Here is a 23733-nt window from a genome sequence, read left to right on the forward strand (position 1 = left end):
CGGTGCGGTTCCGTAGTGTTATGAGATGAACTTGCGCCTTTGGGTTTGTTTCGGTATTGCTTGGTAACGCGCCTTGTGGTCTCTCGGAGAAATTTTGTGCTAGTTGACTTATTTGTTTTTCAATGTTTTGAATACTAGCTTGTTGATTTCTAAAATTTGATTCTAATTGTAGAAACCTATCCGAGTTTTTCTTTTCAGTGTCGGAGATGAGGCGAGATATAGTATCTTCAAGCCTTTCTCGTCCACCTTGTTGTTGAGGGAAATTTTGTGACTCATTTCTTGGTTGTTGAAAGTTTGTTCGTTGGTTTACGCTTTGTTGGTTACTACCATTGCCGGGTTCTCTCCAACCAAGGTTAGGGTGATTTCGCCATCCTTAGTTGTAGGTGCCCGTTGGAGGACCCGACGGCCTAGGTCTATTATCAATGTAGTTTACCATTCTTGTTGATCATCTGTTTCTTTCATACAACTCCAATTTTCATGTGGCCCACCACACCCTTCACAAGCTATAACCGAGACCGTTTTTGTCATTTCCAACTTTTTTTATTTTTGAAGAAAGGGCCTCGATTTGGGCTTGTAAAGAAGTGCTTGCATCAACCTTATGGGCGCCCGGGGCAATGGATTTATTGCCTCGGGGAGTGTGCCACTGAAAATTGGTTTGAGCAATTTCCTCAATTTGATTATATATTTCATGCGGGCGGCGATTACCTAAAAGTCCCCCGGAGCTAGAGTCAAGTGTTTGCCTTGTGTGTGGCAACAACCCATTATAGAAAGTGGATACTTGTTGCCATATCGCAAGGCCGTGATGTGGACACTTTCGCAATAGCTCCTTGAACCTTTCCCAAGTTTCATATAAGGATTCCCCGTCCTCTTGTGAATATGTATTAATTTCAGTCATTAATTTAGCCGTTTTAGCGGGAGGGAAATACTTATATAGAAATTTTTGGGCTAGTTCATCCCAGGTGTTTACCGATCCAGCTGGGAGGGCGTTAAGCCAAGCTTTTGCTCGGTCTTTTAGTGAAAAAGGAAACATTCGGAGGCGGATGGCGTCATTTGATGCTCCAATGATCCGAAAGGTATCACATATTTCTAAGAAATTAGCAATATGTAGATGGGGATCCTCGTCCGCAAGCCCATGGAAGGTTGCAGAGTTTTGAAGCATCTGTATCAAATGCGGCCGAAGTTCGAAGTTATTGGCTTCAACATTCGGTGCATTGATAGCGGCGCCGAGATTACCTATGGTGGGTCGTAGATAATCCATGAGGGTACGTTGGTCCGCCATTGGAAGTGGGTTCCCCGAAACCTTCTATTGTCTTTTAGCTATTAGTATTTTTCTGAGAAAGCGTTCGGGTTCTTCTAGAGGTTCTTTTATGTCTTTATTAGAACTTGAGCTCATACACTACGTAGAGGTGGCGTCTGGTTCCAAGTCCTGCAACAAAAACAGAAAAGAATGTTGGTCAGAAGGATCACCACGGCCCCGTGCTCAGTAAACACGGCCCGTGGTCGGAGTTACAGTGATTGTTTTCCGGATCCCTGTTACTGGAGAGTTGGACACGGCCGCGTGTTGCACCGACACGGCCCCGTGGTCAGCCTTCTGTAACTCGAAAAACTAAAAACTGCCAGTAACACTGCTGGGCACGACCCGTGTCCGACCAGGCACGACCCATGCTGAGCTTTGCAGAAGCTGAAAAAATTAAGAAAATCCTAAAAAAATAAAAAGAAAATAAAAAAAAATGATTAGGCCGTTGATTCCTAACTTTCTTAAAATCCTCGTGTCCCCGGCAACGGCGCCAAAAACTTGATGCGTGTTAGTGTGTATATGTTTTGGGTATATATTTTAAGCCCTTTTTACACTTTTTAGCCAAGTTTTAAATTTATAAAACACGATATTTACTAACACTAAATACACATATGGACAAGTGCACCCATCGTGGACGTAGTATAGTGTTGGTAAGATACCGAGGTCCTCCAAGGACACAAGAGCTTTTAGTACCGGTTTATCCTCAACGTCTAATCAGATCAAAATGTTAGAAAAAGATTTTTAAACTAAGAAAATAAAACTAACTAAATGCTGAAAAATAAAATAAAAATAAAAACAGATAGACAAGATGAATCACTTGGATCCGACTCGTGTGTTAGTATAACCTTTGATTATTTTCGCACTTTTGCACTTGTTTAAGAGATTATTTTAGTTATTGTAGTAGGCCCCTCTTTTGAAGGCGACGTTACCCTCAACCCAATAGTTTGAGTCGGCAAGGATACAATCCTAAAGGGTCGGATTTTTGAAAGATAATTAATTAAGTTATTAATGCAAATTATGGTAGGCCCCTCTTTTGGAGGTGACGTTACCCTCGACTAAGTAGTCTGAGTCAGCAGGGATACAGTCCTAAATAGCCGGGTTATAGTATTAATAGTAGTTAACTTATGAGGGGATCAAAGAGTTTGGACCCCCGCCATCCAATACCTTTGGGTATTGAAGGAGGTCCTACTAAATTTGACCCAGGTCCCTTGCAGGACCTCTAAACGCTGAACAAGGGCAAGACCCTTACCAAACCGTTCCCTTAACCCCCGACCAGGTAGCCAACATACCTCCATATAGACCGTGGAGATATGAATGGTGAAAATCTTTTATTTTATATAGACAGTAAAATAATGCCAAGACACCACAGACAAACGATAAGGAAGAATCACCTTCAACATAAGAAACTAGTTATTAAAGTCATTAATACAAAACCAATTAAGAAGTGCAAAAGATTAAAAATAAAAAGTATTATACTAAACACTGTCTTCACCAAGTGATGTAAGAGACTTAGGTAAACATGGCCTTGATTGTCAAGAAATCTTACGATCAATCTTGGATCCTGAGACGACTCACACACTCTATGATGGACAATGGATGATGGTGGTGGATGATGGTGTTGTGATGGTGGTGGGTGGTGGATGAAGTGTGAGAGAGGTGGTGTGCCAATGGATAAGTTGTAATGAATCCAAGCACTCCTATTTATAGGCTGAACAGAGGCCTGGGCACGGCCCCGTGTCCGCTGGGCACGGCCCCGTGCCCGTCTGACACCATCTCTCTTCATTAATTGTAATTCGCAATTACAATTAATGCGCCTGCAGTACTTTGGGCACGCCCCCGTGTTCACTGGGCACGGCCCCGTGGTGAGCAATAGAAGCTTCTACAGGTTTGTCTTTTCTGCTGCTTCTTGGGCACGGCCCCGTGCTCGCTGAGCACGGGGCGTGTTCAGTCTTCTGCCTTCTCTGTTTTGCTTGGGAGGATGCTGTCGAGGGGTCGGGCAGTCCACTTTTGTTCCCTTTCTTGTATTTATGTTAGATTTAGTTGTCTTTTTGCTTCTTTTGTTAATTTGAGCTCATTTAATCCTGAAAATACAAAAGGAAGACAAAAACACACTTTTTCCAACATTAGTACTTAAAAAGGGTTAGTTTTATGCCTCATTTGATGTAATTTATATGTTGCATTTTACACACATCAATATGCTTCTTGATGATTAATTATTTGTGTTAGTGATGTTAGACATCATAAGAAACCTACTAGATTGTGATTAAAACTTGATCTAGTAAGTTGAGGTAGTAATCTTGTGAAAGACCAAGATCATCATACTTTATGTCTTCATGAACATGAACAAAATACAAATCTTGTGAATAAATGACTACAAAAATAAATTTCCCAAGAAACCAAGTTTATTTACAAAATTTACAAAGTCATGGTTTCTAAGTAAACTAATCATATTTTTAGTGTTTAAACAAGACTAGGAACATGATTGTAACAAGATAAATACAAAAGAAATATTTTTAGAAAAATAATCTTACAAGTTGTAAGTGACTAAATCTTTTAATAAAGTGATTTACAAACAAATAACCATGTTTTTAAGGGTAACTAAACCAACTAAAAAACATGGTAAATTACTACAAGTTTTTACAAAAACTTGAAGTTCATGATGTAGTGTAATTTACTTGATTTTGACACTCGGTAAGTGTTGAATGAGTTGTTGATGTTTGATGATTATTTAAAAGAAAATAAACACATGTTTTGAAAACATGGGAAACCTCCATTTTTAGGGGAAACAATGTCAAAATTTCTATAAAATTTTGACACTTAGAAAAATATAAGTTTTGGTGAAACTTATTCCCTAAAAATTCACCTAAAAATACTTACCAAGGTTTCTATAATTTTTGTGTAAACTTCAAGTTAAGAAATAATGATTTCCTCAAAGATAAAAATTGATATTAAGTATGTATATTTTTGAGAAAAATATATATATTTATTGGTCACCAAATTTCGTGCTAAGTGTATGTAATATGTATGTAATAGTGTATTAGGACTTGAAAATACACTAAATACTTCTAAGGAGTGAAGATACAAAATACACATACAACATGCATAGACAAATACAAGAGAATATATTTATGAAAATATATTTCTTAATAGATTATGTAACTTGGACGAGTTACGAACTTAAAATGAAGTTTTGGACAAAATACATAACTCGGGTGAAAAATACAAGATACTTATATTTATTTTTGAGAAAATAATATAAGTAAAATACATAGTTAAAAATATAAATTGTTTTTAACACACAAAGAACAAATACATAAAAGATGGTGACTTGTACTTGTGCGATACAAGTCTAGTGACTAACGTTAATAAAACATGTATAGGTCACGACGCTATATAAGCAAACCCGGTGAAGTTTACGGCGCAAGAAACGCAAAGTTGTGAGTTCATGTCCCCACTTTTAATCTTTTACATGCTTTTTAAACTTGGGGAAAATACATGTGTTATGGTATGTTGGATACAAAAACTAAGGAATGATACTTTAGATCATGTCACGAATAGGGTCCCAGAAGCACAATTAATCGTGTACATACTAAGACCGCAGAACAAAAGGTTAGATCTAATGGGTTTTCGGGCAGCCACACTCTTGGTGATAACTAGTACCAAGCAGTGCTTTTGTGTGTGAATCGACTACTATAAATGCCTATGGTTTGGATGCTTCCTATGTCGTGTCACATGTTAATGGCCTTGCAAACCATTAGCGATCTCGATTTCCTTACACTTACAGAAATACTCGATTTATACAAATTACATACCATGTTTTCATACAAAGTATACAAACGTTCAATAAAAAAACTGCATGAATTCACACCAACACTATGTTGACGATTTTCCAAAAACTCACATGTATTTCAGGTAACCAAAGTGGATGTGCGCGCGGTCATACTCTTGCTCTGGGATGTTGTTTATGTTGTTAGCTATGTGTGTCAAGACTCCTATGCCGTTTTGCCGGGTTTGGTTGTAATGTCCCACTCCGTGTGGCGATATAAGGACCAAAACCTTTATGTTTGACTTTGAATAATGTTGTAAACTTTTCAGACAATGTCTTATGCTGTCTTGTGATGTAAACACTCAACTTATGTTTTTCAATTACGTAATGTTATTGGCATTTGGAGTTATTTTTACGAGCATGTAGTATGTTTACGAATCGTATGCAATGAGAACCTTTCAAGATCACACCTCGTGCTTCCGCCTTAGAAAAGGGTGTGACAGATTGGCATCAGAGCCAGGTTGTAGTGAACCAGGATTCCTTCTCGATTCTAGACTACAATCTTTAGGATCCTTTCACGAAAACAATTTTTCAAAAAGTTTTCATTGCATAAAACTTTCCGCGACATCCACTACCTGAAACTATTTTCAAAGAGTCAAGAAAAGACACTACGAGACTTAGGGTGCACTGGAGTAGCACTTGTCTTTGACTAGAAATTGCTTGCAACAATGTTTAATAATTGATATATACATATACTAGAAATAGAATATCTCAGGTACTCGTGACTTTACATGAAGGCAATGGCCAATCTGAAGGAAGTGATACGAGGATGAAACGAACTGCGCGGACTGTGCAAGGAATTATGTAATTATGGATGCATACATAATTATGGAATTCAGTGCACAGAAACCACAACAAGTCTTGTCACGTATTAACCAAGATTCCTTCAATACAAGAGAAGGTCAAACATGAACACCCTTCCCCCAGCCTATTAAATACTCTATAGGAGTAATGATATAGGGTATAAAGACAGGAACCGCCAATGTGAAGAAAGATATTCTGTCCTTTACATATATTAAACTTGTACTATGGGGTGATGTAATCCTTATGCATTTTGTTTACTTCGCGAACAATGATGTAACAAGTCGTCCTGATATGTGTAAAGACTTGGTGAATATCTTATGTCACATCAGTACTTATCTATTTATGCATACTTGTTGCTGTATGAATTGATTTATATGTTTGGCGGATTGTTTGATGTCATTATGTGAGTATATGCCTGTGTGTATGTGCTGCTACTGTCTCGTATGAAGATATCAAACAAATGACTAACCCTGTTGTGTTGTGTTCTGTCAGAACATGGCACCCAGGAGAGCTGTGAACGCTTGTGACCAACCTCCTCCTCCCCCACTGCCGAGGACTGCTGAAGAACTGAACTCCCTTCTGGAAGAAAGGATCTCCGCAGCTATCGCCCAGTACGAGGCAAACCGCACCGAACAAAGTGGAGGACCAAGCAATGCAAGACGTAATGGGAATGGAGATTCATCTGGAGGAAACGCAGCTCAAGGCTGCACTTTCAAGCAGTTTCTCGACTGCAAGCCACTGAATTATGATGGCACTGGAGGTGCAGTGGCATTTGTACCCTGGACGGAGAAGACTGATTCGACTATCCGTATGAGCAAGTGTACCGCGGACTAGCAAGTCACTTTTATTACTGGGTTGTTTGTTGATGAAGCTTTGACTTGGTGGAATTTGCAAGTCCAAACTCTGGGAGATGATGCAGCGTATGGCATGTCTTGGGACGAGCTGAAGAAAAGGATGAGAAAGAAGTATTGCTCTCGTGCTGAACTCCAAAGGTTGGAGACTGAGTTATGGCACTTGACCATGGAAGGTGCTGACATTACTGGTTATACCCGAAGATTCCATGATTTGTCGAGGGTGATCCCCTACATGGTGACTCCTGAATTTAAGCGTGTTGAGCGCTACATCTGGGGATTGGCTCCAAAATTTCACAGCTTGGTAACTTCGGCTAAACCTGAAACGATCACTCAGGCTGTAACTCTGGCTGTCAGCCTTACTGAAGATGTTGTTCGTATGAAGAAGTAATCACTGAACCCAACTCAAAAGATCGAGACGCATGTTGAGTCATCTGGTGACAAGAAAAGGAAGCATGCGAACCTGAATCAAGCATCCTGCAGTAGCAACAAGGGTTCCAACAATAAGAAGCGCGACCCCAACCCGTGTGACAACTGTCAAATTTGCATGCATCCGTACAGTTAATTAATACTTAATCTGTGCTTAATTACTGTGCTTGATTTCAATTACGAATAAATTACTTACCGATTTATATTACATACATACACATGCATCACCTTCATACTGTCACTCCATTCATTATATACAAACTTTAGTGACAAACCTGATGCACAAAGCACAGTTAGCACAGTGAACGGATAACCTAGTAAACGTGCTGACATGGCCAGCACTAGACAGACATTGTCTCTGAGGCCAGTATGAGCTGGGAATAGTTTACTACACTAGTAGAGAGTGTAGGGAGGTGAGGATTGTTAAACTGCGTCACTAGGTGATAGTTGTAGTGACCGGATGTGCCTAAAACATGCTTTAAATACAAAGTTCTGCACTTTATTACAAAATTCAGCATTTAAATATGCTAGTATAGTGCAAAAACGGGGTAAAATAATACTAGACACTTTCCAAAGTGACGGGAATTCATTGTGTCACTAAAAATAATATTAAAGACACTCTAAATGCTTAATTAGCACTTTAACGGATTAATATCCAACCGAACAACCGGACTTAACCCGGAACATAAAAATATTGTCAATGATATTATTTACACTTTTCTGAGCTAGTTAGGGTCCCTGAACACCCTAACACCCGTTATACTTCATAACACACTAATAACTTATTTAAGTTATTAACTAACATAACTAGACACTAACTCAATCATTGAAATCCAACCATATAAACCCACCCCCCTAACCGATCGGTTCCCCCATGTGGGACATACTCCACAATTATTGAATATTTTATTGGAGGTTGTCTAATATCTTGGAGGCACATGATCTATTGGTTAAACACATAAGATGGTCTATAAGTATGCATAGAGGATCATTAGTCTCTCACTTCCAACACACTTAACAAAAATTGCTTTCTTCTCTCCCTCCATCTCCATTTCGGCAGCCATCACTACCCACCATAGCACCACCATCAAGCCACTTTCTAGCCACCTTCCATCCATACAAAGGTGCAAGTGATCATACAACGAAACTTGGTGCACTCGGAAGCTCAAGGACCTCTCTCGTTTTCTTTTAACCACCACATTTCTTCACTTGAACTCTCCTAGCTTTGTGCTAGTGGTAAGTCTCTTAGATCCATTCATTTTACATGCTATGAAGGTGGTTAAAGTATGATTCATGATGTCAAACTTGAGAACTCTAAAGATCATAACTTAAAGCATGAACATAAAAGCTTTACACAAAGGTCATGAGATGAAAAGTGTTAATACATGATAAATCTGGATTAAATGAACGAAGATCCGCTGTAAATGACTTAGGGTCTGATGTTAATCGTATTAGAATGAATGGTAATCGTATGTGTACTTTTTAATGGCACTTATACTATAAACAGCTTGCTGATTTGTATTTTCAGCCGACTTTAACTGGCTGTAAACAGGTCATAACTCAACGAAAAATGCGTTTTCTGAAGTCTGGGTTTATGTACTATGAAATACGGTTCTAATGGCACCAGAATCCTAATTTTTGGACTTCGTTTACTATTTTTAAAGCGTCGATTTGTAACAGCAGCTAAAACTGCATTTTTACAGCCGTAAATGAGAGTCATATTTTCAGTCATAACTCGAATTCTGTGTAGAGTTAGATCATAAATTTATACTGTAGATGGTCACTGTTGTCTCTGTGATTCTCCAACTGGAATTACGTCAAACGGACTTATAATAAATTTTAAATAAAATATTCCGTGCACTGCAGTCAGAAAAAGGTAGATCTGAATGCAGTTCGGAAAATGAATTTTTGTAAAATATTGGTGATGATTTGGACCACGATTTTTTTACACAATAATATTTGGAATGGATAAGACATTCTGTAAAAATTTGGAGATTTTCAGAATAAGATAACTATTTTATTAAAATACCCGAAAACAGCCAAGTTTTGTGTTTGAAAACTGAATCGGTATAAGTAGTGTTTTGCATGCCTAAATGTCGGGTTGGTTATTTGGAAGTGATCTAATGTGTTATATGTTAAAGAAAATGATACGCTAGTAAGCGTGGACACCTCCATTTACAAAGGAAACTCTGGCGAAATTTTTCTAGAAATATAACGCTTAGAAATATGTTCGGTGACAAGTGTTATAAATATATTTTTTTTTACTTGTTTTCTAAAATATAAATTTCGCCATGTTTTTATTACAAAATAACCAAGTGTCGGAGGTGGATTTTTGTAAATGAAACCTGTTAAATATATATTGAGAATATATATTTCATAATAAAACGCTTGTGTGCTTACGTGATTATTTTGTGAACTAGAGATATATTATTTTTAGGGTAAAAATAATATTACTTGGAATGTCATGAATATACGACTCCAAATAATACCAACGCCCTCACAAATAAATATTTAAGTTACATTGGTATTGTTTTTACAATGCGAACTCTAAATTGTGACGCGCGTGTTTTCGGAAAATACACTTAATGGTATATTTTGACAAAGTATTATTTTGGGAAATTGTACGAAGTAAAATATAATATTTTTGGGAAAATATGTATATTTTGGAATTAGAACATTCTAGACAAGTGATTTAAAATATATTTTCAAGTGAGACTTAAAAATATATTTTTTCGGAATTATAACGTATACGTATATTTTGGTAAAATATTATTTTGGAACAATACATCGAAATACGACGCCATTACTTGGCAGGATATACACGTACATATATTATTTTAAGAATACGAGTATACCAGTATAAATTACCCCCATCCTTGGGAAGGAAATGCGCATATACAATACTTGAGAAGTATAACTCTAAAATAGTTGTCTAACTATTATTTCAAAACCTTAAAATAGTTATAACTTGGAATAATACCAGAAACGTAACCCTAAAACACAAATACTAAGACAAGGCACTACCCGTTCGTCTAATAGACAATAGACCATTGTAGGTACTCGTGATTGCCGTGGAGATTTGGGTTACGAGTACGAAGACGCAATACTGTGAGTTCATGTCCCCCTTTTTCTTTTAACTGTTTTCAGTTTTACAACTTCGGGGGTGAAATACATGTTACATACTGGTTACAAACGCTTTAAACATGGTATGATTAGCTAAGGAAATCACTGCTAGATCACGTGAATGGGTAGGCTATTATCGTAAGACCATTAATCCTTGTATAAGGACCGAGAGGCATGAGTGATAGATCTATCGGGTGTTGCGAGCCCCACACATGGGCCAGCGTGTGGCTGCATGTGGTGACTATGTCGTTCCGCCGGAAGGACCGGTATGAAATACGCGTTACAGGTTTGAGTGCTTCCTAGACCATATCACTTATTAATGTATTAGCTACACATTAATTGATCTCTTTTTCCTTATTGCTACATACCAAGAACATACATTATACAGACACGTTCTAACGATTTATACAGACTCACATATACATGAACTCGCTCAACTTTATGTTGACTTTTCAAACTACATGTATTTCAGGGAACTAATGGATCTGGCACGGTATGCACGTATTTTCAAGCTGCGTTTGAATAAAGAAGTCATGCAGGGTTTAGAAGGTGTAACCTCTTCCTGGACGGGTTACATATCTCTAAACCTAGTATCGTTTAAAGTCTTTTGCTAAGTTTTTACGAACTCATTAAATCAAGTCATGGGTTGTAACTTATTTTGGCGATTGTTGTTTTAAGACAAGTATAATATGGTATTTTTCTAAACTTTATTTATGGGTGAATATCTCATGTTTTTATCATATAGCATTGTTATGGTTGTTGCTATGGTATTAAGAAGTCACACCAAATAACCCACGCTTCCGCAAAGCCAGGGTGTGACAACCCGTCCCAGGAGGAGAAAACTCTTGCAACCATGAATGACGCTCCTGCCAAAGGATACATGGGCACTCTGCCCATCTACAACCAGTGCAAGCGTCATCATGAAGGAGCTTATCGCGTTCCAAAATGCGACAAGTGTGGAAAACTGGGTCACCATATTGAGAACTGTTGGGGGGAAAGGAAGGAACGGGAATGGAAACCGCAACGGTGCTGGTAATAGAAACGGTGGTGGAAATGGCAATGGCAATGGTAACCGAAATGGTAATGGAACTGGGCAGAACCAAGGATGCTATGGTTGTGGAAGCAAGGACCATTTCAAGAAAGACTATCCAAGGGAGAACAATGCTCAGGTTCGAGCATTTGTGATTGGAGCAAGGAACACACGCGATGACCCTAATGTGGTCACTGGTACGTTTCTCGTTAACAATCACTTTGCATCCATACTATTTGACACTGGTGCCGATTATAGCTTCATGGTTGTGGAATTTTAATGTATGCTTGGAATAGAATCCAGTAGATTAGATATTCCTTATTTCATAGAACTAGCCGATGGTAAACTTGTTGAATCGGGCGAAGTTGTTAGAGGTTGTACATTAGAACTTGGGGAGCAGAGCTTTAGTATCGACCTCTTACCTATTCAATTGGGTAGCTTCGATGTAGTGGTCGGAAAGGACTGGTTGTCCAAGAATAAGGCTGAAGTTGTCTGACATGAGAAAATTATTCTCATCCCCCTTGCGAATGATGAAACTCTCATCGTGCATGGAGAAAAGCGAGACATGCCTTTGAAAATAATCAATGGTATGAAGGCGCAGAAATGCTTAAGAAAAGGATGTGTTGCTTTCCTAGCGCACTTGTAGATAAGAAGGCTGAGGAGCCGAAACTCGAAGACATTCCTGTGGTGAATGAATTCCCTGATGTTTTTCCTGAAGATCTGCCAGGACTACCTCTGCAAAGACAAGTCGAATTCCATATTGACTTGGTTCCAGGAGCCACTCCTGTAGCCAAGGCACCCTATCGGCTTGCACCATCCGAGATGCAAGAATTATCTACACAACTCTAGGAGTTGTTGGATAAAGGGATTCATAAGGCCAAGCTTCTCACCTTGGCGAGCTCCAGTGTTGTTCGTGAAGAAGAAGGATGGAACACTACGGATGTGTATCGATTATAGAGAACTGAACAAGCTCACAATCAAGAATCGGTACCCTCTACCGAGGATTGATGACTTATTTGATCAGTTGCAAGGATCAAGCTACTATTCCAAGATCAACCTTCGATCGGGATACCATCAGTTAAGAATTCAAGAGGAAAACGTACCAAAGACTGCATTCCGAACGCGTTATGGGCATTACGAGTTCCTTGTGATGCCATTCGGACTGACGAACGCGCCAACAGTATTTATGGATCTGATGAACCGCGTATGCAAACCATATCTCTATAAATTTGTGATTGTATTTATCGATGATATCCTGATTTACTCGCGAACGAGAGAAGAGCACGAGCAACATCTCAGAACCATTTTGGAACTATTAAAGAACGAGAAACTTTATGCAAAATTCTCAAAGTGCGAATTCTGGATTCGCGAAGTACAGTTCCTTGGTCATGTTGTGAACGAGAAGGGCATTCATGTGGACCCAGCCAAGATTGAAGCAATAAAGAATTCGGAAGCCCCCAAAACCCCAACTGAAGTTCGACAATTTTGGGCTTAGCGGGCTATTACCGACGATTTATCGAGAACTTCTCCAAGATAGCTCAACCGCTGACGACCCTTATGCAGAAGGACAAGAAGTACGACTGGGGTGATAAGCAGGAAGAAGCCTTCCAACTGCTCAAAAATAAGCTATGCGATGCACCGATACTATCTCTACCCGAAGGCACTGAAGAATTCGTGGTATACTGCGACGCTTCGCATCAAGGTTTGGGTTGCGTGTTTATGCAACGCCAAAAAGTCATCGCTTACGCTTCAAGACAGTTGAAGGTGCATGAAAGGAATTACACCATGCACGACTTGGAGCTAGGCGCGGTGGTATTCGCCTTGAAGATCTGGCAACACTCTTTATATGGTACTCGATGTACAATCTTCACAGATCACAAAAGCCTACAACACATATTTGATCAGAAGGAATTAAACATGCGTCAACGACGATGGGTCGAGCTGCTGAACGATTATGACTGTGAGATTAAGTACCATCCTGGAAAGGCAAACTTTGTAGGAGACGCGTTAAGCTGAAAAGAAAGGGTTAAGACCCTAAGGGTTCGAGCATTGGAAATGACTATTCAAACGAACCTCACTGCACACGTTCGTGATGCACAACAAGAAGCCCTTAAGATGGAGAATCGTAGAGCTGAATATCTCCAAGGTATGCTGAAGAATTTGGTGCCAAACAAAGAGGGAACCTTATACTTTAAGGGGCGTATTTGGGTTCTACTCTATGGCAGTATTCGAGAAGTCATCCTTGATGAAGCTCACAAGTCGCGATACTCGATCCATCCAGGATCGGACAAAATGTATCAAGACTTGAAGGATTACTATTGGTGGCCGAGACTTAAAAGCGATGTTGCTATTTATGTTGGAAAGTGCCTAACCTGTGCTAAGGTTAAGGCTGAATATCAGAAACCATCTGGGCTACTGCAACAACCAGAGATACCCATGTGGAAGTGGGAGCAAATCTCAATGGACTTCATAACGAAATTACCCAGGGCCCCTAGGGGGCACGATATGATATGGGTGATAGTTGATCGATTGACGAAATCTGAGCATTTCCTACCTATCCGAGAAAAGGATAGCACTGGAAAGCTTGCTGAGTTGTACTTGAAAGAAATCGTGGCACGCCATGGAGTGCCTGTCTCAATTATTTCAGAAAGAGATGGACATTTTGTCTCAAGGATCTGGCAATCCTTTCAGGAAGCCTTTGGATCTCAACTAGATCTAAGCACGGCCTTCCATCCGCAAACAGACGTCCAGAGCGAATGAACCATACAAACACTGGAAGATATGCTTCGCGCATGTGTTATGGACCTAGGCAGCAGCTGGGATACTCACCTACCTTTAGTTGAGTTTTCCTACAATAACAGTTCTCATACGAGCATAAAAGTCGCACCATTCGAAGCTCTATATGGCCGCAAATGCCGCTCGCCTTTATGTTGGGCAGACGCCGGAGACAAACGTATGGTTGGTCCTGAACTTGTTCAAGAGACAACCGACAAGATCATGCAAATCCAAGAGCGCATTAAGGCGGCTCGAGATCGACAAAAGAGCTACGCTGATCGAAGATGAAAACCCTTAGAATTTGAGGTGGGAGACAAAGTTTTGCTAAAGGTCTCACCTTGGAAGGGCGTAGTAAGATTCGGAAAATGTGGGAAGCTGAATCCACGATACATCGGACCATTCAAGATTTTGGAAAGAATTGGTACCGTGGCTTACAAGTTGGAATTACCGGAAGAACTTAACGGAGTACATGATACGTTTCATGTATCCAACCTCAAGAAGAGTCCAACCCAAGAAACAGTGATCATCCCTGCGGATGAAGTGCATATTGACGACACCCTCCGATTTACAGAACAACCCATTGATGTTACAGACTGGAAAGTCAACAAGACCAGGAGGAGCAGTGTCAAACTTGTAAAAGTACGTTGCAATTCTAAGCACGGACCCGAGTACACGTGGGAATGTGGAGACCAGTTTAAAGAAAAGTACCCCCACCTGTTCAAGAAAACTCCTGCGAGAGTTAGCTCAGCCTGAATTTCGGGACAAAATTCTTTTAACGGGGGAAGACTGTGACAACTGGCACAAAACCGGTAATTTCCGTACAATTTAATTAATACTTAATAATTGCAATTATGTGCTTAAATGTCAACATTGTCTGATTTCGTGCTATACATGTGAATTCATGCATGTTTTATACTACAAATATTGCTTACTGCATTAATGATATCGTTGCGTCAGAAATACTAGTAAACTCATCGGTAAGACACATTGTGTCAGCAATTCTGCAGAAAGCAGTCAGACAGTAGAATTGGTGCCTAGGAGTAGGTCCAACGTCTAAAATACATTGAAACCCAAGAACATATACAAGGGTTAACATATAGACTTTCCGTAAGCTAAAATACGCACTGAAAAGCACCCGAGATACACTTAAAGTGCTGAATTTCATATATTTCAGCAAAATTCAGCATTGTAACAACTTTGTAACATGTAAAAATATGACTAATTAGTCCTGAATGCTTTCCTAAGTGTCGGGAATCGAAAATGTCACAAAAGGGTACATAAAGGACACTAAACGGTGCAATTTAGCGCTTTAACGAACCGGTATCTAACCGAACAACCGGACACTATCCGAAAGACCAAAAATATACTAGAAGCATTGTTTATTTATTTCTGAGCTAGTTATGATCACCGAACACCCTAACAGACTATATAACACATCATGCACATAAACACTAACTACATCTCTTGAAATCTAATTAGATTACTTAACTATTATTGAAACTTACACTTTACCCCCCCCCCCTATATTGTGGACGGTCACAATGGGGTGACCCCACCAAAATCTTGCTTAAATCCTACTTGATCTTATTAGATTTCATATAATCTTGAAAGATTGGATTTAGATCTTGCATGTACTATATGAGACACATTACACATTGGACATTTCTTGAACATGTTTATAAGTAAGGACCACAAGATCAAGACCCCATAACTCCACCCACCATATTCCTCCCTCCTCCCCCTCATCTCGGTCCAACCCATCATCCACACCACCACCACCTTCATTCCACTTTCATGCTATCTCAAGTCCTCATAAGGTGTTAGAAGCTAGATTGAGAAGAGTGGAGCTTGTGGATCTCGAAGGACCTTCTTCACTTGCTATTAACCAACCCATTTGTCATCTTCAATCTCTTGTGTTCTTCCCTAGCCTTGTGCTAGTAGTAAGACCCTCATAACCCTTTGTTATTTCATATTTAGTTGGTTAAAAGATGATGAACATGGATAAACTTGATGAACACTAAAGAACATGATCATGATACTTTAACATAAGCTTAATAACATAAGAATACATGTTGATTTGTGTTGATATGCTTCTTGATGATTGATTATTTGTGTTAGTGATGTTAGACATCATAAGAAACCTACTAGATTGTGATTAAACACATGATCTAGTAAGTTGAGGTGGTGATCTTGTGAAAGACCAAGATCATCATACTTTATGTCTTCATGAACTTGAATGATGATATTGGTGTTCCTATGTAAAGATGATTTCAACAAAATACAAATCTTGTGAACAAATGATTACAAAAATAATTTTCCCAAGAAACCAAGTTTATTTACAAGATTTACAAAGTCATGGTTTCTAAGTAAACTAATCATATTTTTGTGTTTAAACAAGACTAGGAACATGATTGTAACAAGATAAATACAAAAGAAATATTTTTAGAAAAATCATCTTACAAATAACCATGTTTTTAAGGGTAACTAAACCAACTAAAAACATGGTAAGTTACTACAAGTTTTTACAAAAACTTCAAGTTCATGATGTAGTGTAATTTACTTGATTTTGACACTCGGTAAGTGTTGAATGAGTTGTTGATGTTTGATGATTATTTAAAAGAAAATAAACACATGTTTTGAAAACATGGGAAACCTCTATTTTTAGGGGAAACCATGTCAAAATTTCTATAAAATTTTGACACTTAGAAAAATATAAGTTTTGGTGAAACTTATTCCCTAAAAATTCACCTAAAAATACTTACCAAGGTTTCTATAATTTTTGTGTAAACTTCAAGTTAAGAAATAATGATTTCCTCAAAGATAAAAATTGATATTAAATATGTATATTTTTTAGAAAAATATATATATTTATTGGTCACCAAATTTCGTGCTAAGTGTATGTAATATGTATGTAATAGTGTATTAGGACTTGAAAATACACTAAATACTTCTAAGGAGTGAAGATACAAAATACACATACAACATGCATAGACAAATACAAGAGAATATATTTATGAAAATATATTTCTTAATAGATTATGTAACTTGGACGAGTACGAGCTTAAAATGAAGTTTTGGACAAAATTCATAACTCGGGTGAAAAATACAAGATACTTATATTTATTTTTGAGAAAATAATATAAGTAAAATACATAGTTAAAAATATAAATTGTTTTTAACACACAAAGAACAAATACATAAAAGATGGTGACTTGTACTTGTGCGATACAAGTCTAGTGACTAACGTTAATAAAACACGTATAGGTCACGACGCTATATAAGCAAACCCGGTGAAGTTTACGGCGCAAGAAACGCAAAGTTGTGAGTTCATGTCCCCACTTTTAATCTTTTACATGCTTTTTAAACTTGGGGAAAATACATGTGTTATGGTATGTTGGATACAAAAACTAAGGAATGATACTTTAGATCATGTCACGAATAGGGTACCAGAAGCACCATTAATCGTGTACATACTAAGACCGCAGAACAAAAGGTTAGATCTAATGGGTTTTCGGGCAGCCACACTCTTGGTGATAACTAGTACCAAGCAGTGCTTTTGTGTCTCAGTCGTGAATCGACTACTATAAATGCCTATTGTTGGTGCACTACATCTGTCGACTTCGTCTTGTATCGAGTCTTACATTGATATGTATAGTTTAGGGCACGTTTTACGAGAAAATAGGAGAGTGTATATAGTTAGAAAGCTGATTTCGCTCTTAGGGTATTATATGGGGTTTCGCCCATATGAACTTATGTGATTTCGCTCATATGGTAGTGTACATTGGAGCGAAATCTCAAGTACTATATATAGGTGCTCATAAGCGAAATCATGTATCAGTTATGCAATTCCATACCGAGGTGCTGTCGGTGTGAGATTTGGATGTAATCTGTCGGATATCAATACAAAAAGGTGTTAAAAGTGATTTGCTAGCTGTTTCTGAATCAGATACTTGTTTTCCGCACCTGTATCTGATCAAAACTCCTCTAAACAACTCATTCAGGTCGGAACACGATCCTACAAGTGGTATCAGAGCTTCAGGAGGAGGAGTTCTGCAGAGATTAGCTGGATTTCATCATAATTTCTTACTTCTACACCTTCTTTCTTCAGTTTAGAAAGTTTTATCGGTCAAAATCAACTCAAAATTTCACATATTGTGCGTAATTAGACATTGACAAATCCCTGAAAGTTTGACACTGAAATTCGGATTAAAAATGAACCAAATTAACTTCCGATTGGATTTCGCTTATACTGACATTCTGTGATTTCGCTTCTTGGAACAACCTGATTTCGCTCATAGCTGCATAAATCTTTGATTTCGCTCCTGCAGACATTTGATTTCGCTCTTGTGAACGTTATCAGTGATTTTGCTATTGTGAACATTATTATTTCGCTCCAAAGGTTTAGTACTGATTTCGCTCATAAGGTCATCCAGAACCTTAATTTCGCTGAAAAGGACAGTTGTGAAAATTCTTAAAATTTGAATAATGGACGAGGAGTTTTACAACGCATTCGCTACTTCGGTTACCCTGATTACTATTGCTCAGAACGCAATGCTCGAAAACGAAACAGGAACAATGCAAAAACCGCCCAAACTCTGGAACATTGAAGAATATAAGGGATGGGAAGGTCGTTTCGAGAACTGGGTACAAGCTAACTATCTAGATGCATGGGAGTGTGTTGAAACGAAGTATGTGAGACTGTTAAATGATGATGAAGAGGAAGTTGCAATCAAAGATATGAGTGCCGATGACAAGAAGAAATATAAAAATGAGAAAATGATGTTAAGTCTGCTACAACAAGCTGTGAAGGAAGATATTATGGTCTTGTTACAACACAACGGAAGTTCATATTCAATTTGGAAAGCGTTGCGATCAAACTTTGTTGGTAGTCAGGAGATGGTAAAGAATAAGAAGTCGCTTTTGAAAAAGGAGTTTGATTTGTTCAGAGGATTGAAGAACGAGAGTACAAAGCAGATCATTGAAAGATATTGCAACTTGTTGGTAAACATGAAAAGGTTAAGTATCAACAAAGACAATGAAGAGTTGATTGAAAAACTTGCAGATGCGTTACCACATGAAACTTGGGGAACATATCTGATGATGCTCAGGAATAAAAAGGGTTTTAGCACGTTAACCTTGAGCAAATTCATTGAGAAGTTGGAAGCTCAAGAAATGGAACAAAGAAAGATTGTTCGGATGAAAGATTTCGATGGTGAACAGGACATTGGGTTGTACTACAAAGCAGGGGTGAATGAGAAGTCTACAAATTTATCTCCAAAAATAGAAACTGCTTACAATGCCAAGAATTCTTCTGGAAGTTCATCATCAGGATCAAACAACCAAACAAGTTTCACATCATTTCCATCTTTTGATCCGAACATCTCAGCAACAAAAAATGGGAGAAAACTTCAATGCAATATTGTTTTAAATCTTGAAAATGATCAAGATTATTCTGAGGAAGTTGCTAAAAACCATATGTCTTTATTGGGAATGGTTTTAGAATCTTACAGTTGTTTTGTTGCAGGTCGTATCGGGAATCCAATGCTAACAAAGGAAGATTATGACCAGATAGATGCTGAAGAGATGGAACTGATGGACATAAAATGGTGTTTGGCCAGCGTGTTAAGAAGAGCTAAGAAATTCAAGCAGATCACGGGGAGAGATGATCTTCGTGAGGCAAATGTTTCTACTTTAGGTTTTGACAAATCTAAAGTCACTTGTTTTCGTTGCAGAGAGAAAGTTCACTTCAAAAGGGAGTGCACCAACCGCGAAGCAAGTGGAGCTCAGAATCCTTTCAACAACAACAATGATTATTATCGAAAAGCAATCTACCATCAAGTTTCTCAACAACCATCTCAACAGCATCAACATCAAGCACAAACTGCACATGGAAAAAGCATAATTGAAGATTCTGGAAAGAGAGCATGTGTGGTTAATCAGGATGAAAAGAAGTCATTTAATTAGGATAAATATGTCTCAGCTGATGGAAAAGCTTGTTTGATTGATCAAGATGATGAGAAATTACCTGAAGGTTTTAGCTGGGAAAATTTCACATGGGATGATTATGTTCCTGATCAAGCTACAGCTTACACTGCCTTTGTTGCCAGAATTGAAGAAGAAAGTGATGATGATACTGAGTATTATGCCAGGCAAATGGAAAAACATCTGAAGATGATGGCAGAAAGCGACAGCGAAGATGAGAAGGTAAAGAAGAAAAAGAAGAAGGTAAAGACACCGGTGAGTAGTGACGATGAAACAGTACCGGTAGTGAGAAGAAAAGTGAAAGAAACTCCAAAGTTCGAGATTAATGAAGAAGTCATTGCAAAGAAGAGTCCAATAACTTGTGAAAATTGTGAAGCTGTAAAGAAACAGAACAGTTGATTGATCTATAACATGAACAGATTGAAAGAATCATATGATGTGTTGAACAGGGCAATGAATATGTACAACGACACAAGTGAAGAGCAGGCTACAGAAATGAAAACACTTCAGGGAGCTTTCATGGTCAAGCAAAAAGTTGTAAACAACTATATCGAGAAGTGTGTTGATCTTGAACAGAAACTTGAACTTCAAAGAATTGAAACTGAAAGAGTTAACCGTTTATTAAAAAGTTACTCATGTTCATCTTATGTTATTGACAGGATTTATCCGACAGCTGAAAGCTTGAAAGCATTTGAGGACAATGATGTAACTGTAGAAAAGAGAGTTTCAGAAGAAAAAGTTGAAGAAAAGACTCCAGTGAAAAAGACTAAAAAGAAGAAAGACACTGAAAAGACGCCATCTGGTAAGAAACAAGGTGTCAGTTACAACAAGTGTCCACCCCCGCTGGAAAACGGATATCTGGCTAGAAATCCAAATGATGAAAGAGTTAAAAAGGCAACAAATTTACAGTGGGAGTCGGAGTCGTCAGTAAACTTGCCAGATAGTATTGATGTCGTGTTTACATCGTCTGACACTGATCAACAGTCTCAATTGATGAAGAAAGTCGTGGATCATGTGTTAGAAAACGATGAGATAGAGGAGTCAAAGTCGGAATTTGTGACAGAGTCAAAGTCTGAGTCAAGCACTCCGGGCCAAACAGAAAAACAGGACAAAATAGTTTATGACAAAGAATTCTTGTTATCAAAATCTAATTTGGATGATGAATCGTTTAAAGTTGCTTACACTTTGAATGATTCTGACAAATTATATTCTGATGAGGAATTTCCAATAAGAGGTGTCAAAACTGAAATGATTAAAAAGGTTTTTAAACTAGCAAAAATTGATATTTCTGAAATAAAAGACTTATGTCTTAATGAAAAACCTAAAAGTACACTTCAAGAGTTCAACAAAGACTAAACAAGAAAAAGAGTTACAGTTCTGGTTCTTGTTTTCAAAAGAAATCGAATCATAACGGTAATTTCAAAAAGAAAGGTCTTGGTTTTACTCCAACAGAAAAATGAAAAATATGTTCGTGATTTTAAATCCAAAATGACATTTGTTTCAGGTACGTTAGCAGACGAAGAAGAAAAGAAAGATTTCTGGAGGCAGTCAAAAAATGAGTTCTTTGCAAAGAAGCAAGATGAAATGAAGAAGATGGCTGAGCAGAAGAAAGATTTGAGAACCTGTTTCCAATGCAACACTGTTGGACATATTGCCAGAGATTGTTCTCAGGCAATACAATCAAAACAGGGAGCCTCGTAAACTCAAAGAGAGAGTGTTTGAATTTGAACCACCAATTGATAGAACAAAATTGTTTAAAAAATGTTCAAATACGTTTTACAAAAAGAAAGCTAAATCTGACAACCAGAAATGGGTTGTTAAGAAAGCTACTGAAAGCTCTAGCAATGATTCTGATAGGTAAAAATCAGAGGAGCTATCTTCTGGCGATGAATCTGACTCCACAAAGTCAGATGAGCCACAGGTTGTTTCAAAATATGAAGATATTTTAAAAGATGAAAAATCAGTTTCGATTGTGAATGATGAGGATTTTCCATCACTTCGGGCTGAAAATTATAAGAAGAAAATTGGTAAAGTTGAAATTTCTAACCAATTTTATAATGACAAACAGGATTTTGATGCTGGGAAGGTCTTTAATCCCAAGGTAAAACATATCTTTGGAAAGATGATTGACCGAAAAGTCAAAGGGGTTAAAGAATTTTATGAAAAGAAGAGGAAAGGTAAGAAACCGAGTGATGGTGACTCGGTAACACCCAAGGCTGGTCAGGCTTGGGTGGATATTTTCTTCAACTAAAAACCTGACTTGCCGGAGATCCCAAGTTTGTAATCGAGGATCAGGAATCGGCATCTTTCTTGAGGAATTGGCTACGGTAATGTCAATCATATAAACGGTAAAAAGGTTTGTTTGTGTTTGTTTTACAACTGGTAAGAAGATTTGATTGTGCATGCTTGCATATGGTAAATCAAGGACATTAATTTGTACTTGCATTTTCCTACAAGTGGTTGAAAGACAAAATGATGAACCACATCCCCGAATCTATTATTGATATACTTACAAGTGGTAAAATCAACCAAACTTATTTTCCGGAAAAACCATTTTGATTAATACAAACTTAAGTGTTTTGAAATCTAAATGGGAAAATAGTTTGTTGATAGGGGGAGTTCTGATTGTTTATGCCAAGTGAATGGCGAATTGATGATATTTGATATCGGTTGTCATGTTTCTGTACAGTTTTTTTTCATATTTTCGTTAATGTGTTTGCATTTTAGGGGGAGTAGATAATTTCAAAAAATCCAAAAACATTAGAAAATTTGAAAAAGCAAAAAACATGATAAAATCAAAAACGAGTTTTGTTGTGAAAAGAGGAAATGATAGTACATCAGTGGGCTGTCACAACATGCTAAAGATATGTAAAGTTAATATGTGATAAACAATCTCACTGATGATATGCCAGTAGGTTTTTGCACATTCAGTAAATTGTGACGAGATATAAACCTAAAAATCAAACTTGCTTAGTTCGTGGGGAACAACTTCTTGGATATATGGGTAACCCCCGAAATCTTGTTTGAAGGGTCCCTTATTCTGAGATACTAGGTCTTTATGCTCAGTGATATCTGGGGTATTATCCCGGGACTTCTGCTGTATGGAAGTACTGACCTAGTCCCCGGATAATACTTTCCGCAAATGCTTGAAACATAGCTACGCCCTCAGCATGCTGATGAAACAATAAAATTGATAGTCACTGCTGTTGAAATCAAAAGATCCTCTAAAGGGGACACACCGAAAAGTCGAAGTAGTCATCTCTCTGCGTATACGGAAGTATCGACCTGAGCTCTCACGGCCCTCGCACCTAACCCCTGAACAGATATCATTTGTGGTATACTCACCTGTAAGACTGAATATTGGGATCTGGATACGGGAGTATATTCAAGTAGTGGGACACACGGATAAGTTCAAGAGCTTAAAACATTAACATCGCATCTCGGAACAATTGAATTTTGTGTGAAAATTTAAGTGGACCAATATACTGACAATCTAGGTGAATTGTTTAGAACTTAAAATGAAATGAAGCTTAACGGTGTTGGTGATTTGTCTCATAAACTGATATGATCCTCTTACACAAACTCACAAAAAATGTTGTCTGTAAATATTTCTTTA

The 23733-nt window shown here is 38.0% G+C and overlaps 1 non-coding gene across 1 annotated transcript; it reads left to right on the plus strand.

The window, feature by feature from the left end:
* Window positions 1-794: 794 nt before the first annotated feature.
* LOC118480714 lies at window positions 795-901 on the plus strand. Its single transcript, XR_004863692.1, has one exon. It is a non-coding gene; the product is annotated as a small nucleolar RNA R71 (small nucleolar RNA).
* Window positions 902-23733: the final 22832 nt, after the last annotated feature.

The sequence above is a fragment of the Helianthus annuus genome, chromosome 7 (genome assembly GCF_002127325.2).
Source record: "Helianthus annuus cultivar XRQ/B chromosome 7, HanXRQr2.0-SUNRISE, whole genome shotgun sequence".
NCBI classification, from domain to species: Eukaryota; Viridiplantae; Streptophyta; class Magnoliopsida; order Asterales; family Asteraceae; genus Helianthus; species Helianthus annuus.